The sequence below is a fragment of the Penaeus monodon genome, chromosome 1 (assembly GCF_015228065.2).
Source record: "Penaeus monodon isolate SGIC_2016 chromosome 1, NSTDA_Pmon_1, whole genome shotgun sequence".
NCBI classification, from domain to species: Eukaryota; Metazoa; Arthropoda; class Malacostraca; order Decapoda; family Penaeidae; genus Penaeus; species Penaeus monodon.
Window position 1 is genome coordinate 40,052,933 of NC_051386.1, and position 2,500 is coordinate 40,055,432.

Genomic DNA, 2,500 nt, shown 5'->3' on the forward strand with positions numbered 1-2,500 from the left:
AAGCGTGCGAGGCTGAGGGACAGAGAGTGCGAAGAGAAGCGAAAGAAAGGCAAGACAGAAAAATGAAACATAGAGAGGAGAAAGATAATATATAAAGAGAAATATATAAAGGCGGAGGTTACAAAGGAGAAGACGAGAGATTTTATGGGAATGGAGACAATGGCATCAAAACAAATTGAATAATGAAATAAGAGGAAGATGGGACAAAAGATAACGTCAGGCAAGAAGCAGACAGAGACAAATAGAGTCCGGAAAACACAAAGTTTTACTTTTTCTGAGATTGGAAGATTCGTACCCTTAAAAACACAATTTCACAAGCACTGCCTTACATGTGTTCTTCACCCTTCACAAGCGACAGAATATCGCAGTTAGGTTACAAAAAAACGGAAGTCGCTTTGTTTCCACCACACTGTAACGTCAACAACAAAAAACACCCTTGTCGAGAATACCCCTGGAACTGTTCAACTTTTTTCGGATTTTGACTGACAGACTGTAGCTATGAAGAAAATCGCTACGAGCTATTTGATTGCAAGAAATTAGTGGTGCAACGGAACACAAACTTCTTTACGAGTCTGACAGGTACGAGGAAGCATTTGCAACAAGTGAGAGGCTTACTAAGTAAATGAAAAATGAAAACAATAAAAAAAATAACTAATTCTAACGTTCAATTTATAAGGTGAATAGTTATAGATGAATTAATCATTAATCAATAAAGACAACGGAAACAAAATATATACATATATATAGTTTGCCTATATGAAGCACACGTTATGACTTTTCGAAGATCTAAATAGCTGTTAAAAATGATGACGGGGCAACACGAGCTTTAGTTAATGGAGTGAGCCTTGACACTCACTCCAGAAAGAGCAAGTGCCACTTCACAATGCTTGGCACTGTGAAGCAATTATGCACAGGAGGCCTGTTCGTAGAGGACATGGTCAGTACGTACATATAATGCATGCTTTATTTGCATTTAATGAACACACTTGCTTCTTTTGTTTTTGTTTTTCGTTTGCTGGTGTTTTTATTTATTGCATATGAATGGCTTATTTTCAGTTACTGTACACACAATTTTCACTTCTTTTGTTTGTTATTTACTGCATATGCATGTTTTATTTTCCTTTAATCTGTACGCATGTTTTGTTTCAATTTGTTTGTATTGGCGGTAGGGGAATCACGTGTCTTTTCTGATCGACCGGGAATTGTCTTTCTCCCGAACCAAAACTTGTGGTGACAAAAGTTTGACAAAAGCCAAAAGAAAGTTTGAAGTTTAATGTATTACAACGTTTCTGTAGCACAGCGTGAATTTGGCATCCAGAGTAAGATTCGTTTGCCAAACTACATCAGATTATTATATTTCAGAACTACAATGTGTTGCCTTTTCATAAAGTAGATAATGACTGTCCTCCAAATCAACTTAATATATATCATCTTAAGTGTAAAGCTTTCTCTCTCTCTCTCTCTCTCTCTCTCTCTCTCTCTCTCTCTCTCTCTCTCTCTCTCTCTCTCTCTCTCTCTCTCTCTCTCTCTCTCTCTCTCTCTCTCGCTGTGTGTGTATATATGTGTATGTGTGTGTGTGTGCTTGTGAACGCACATCACGCCTTTATAATAATAGGATGGCAAGGTTTAGCCTCTCTACCGTCTTTCTACATTATTCACCGCATCAAGCTCCTCAGATACTTAAGTGTGATATGTTTGCAGAGCTTAAAGTTTGGAAAATACGTAAGGAAAAGAAAGACTTCGACATGGCATTTGCCCTATTGCATTAATAAAAAATAATGTACTTAAATTCTGAAAGAGAATAAAAAAACTAGACTAGTAGATTATTGCCATTCATTACGAACAAAACAAACATACACAAATTCACACACACACACACACACACACACACACACACACACACACACACACACACACACACACACACACACACACACACACACACACACACACACACTCCCTCTCATGCGCTTAACCTCTCCTTCTTTCCTTCTCTCCTTCCTTCCTTCCTTCCTTCCTTCTTTCCTTCCTCTCCACACACAATTAGACACAAACTCATACACATAACAAACACATTACCGCCGAATCACCACAAAAGCGAGGTCATCATAGGGCAATTATGCTGCAAATCAGACCCGGTAATTTGGCATCAGCAAAGTTCCTCCTCCGCCTCGACGGGATAGAGCAATTAGCAGCCTTCCCTTCACGAATTCTGACGTCCTCCCTTGACCCCCCCCCCTTGCCCCTTCGCCCTTCCTCTTCGTCTTTGCTTCCTAGTTCCTTCGCCTTCTCCGCCTCCTCCTCATACCTTTTCCCTTTCTTTCGTCTTCCTTTCCTTACACGTTCGGTCTTTTCGTAACCTCTTTACCTGCTGCCTTATTCCCATTTCCCTCCTTCCTTCTCGCTTCTCTTCTCCTCTCCTTTCTTCCATCTCCCGCTTCTATTCCCTGTCCTCCCTCTCCTCCTACTCTTCTCCCTATCCACCTGCATCTCACCTCCT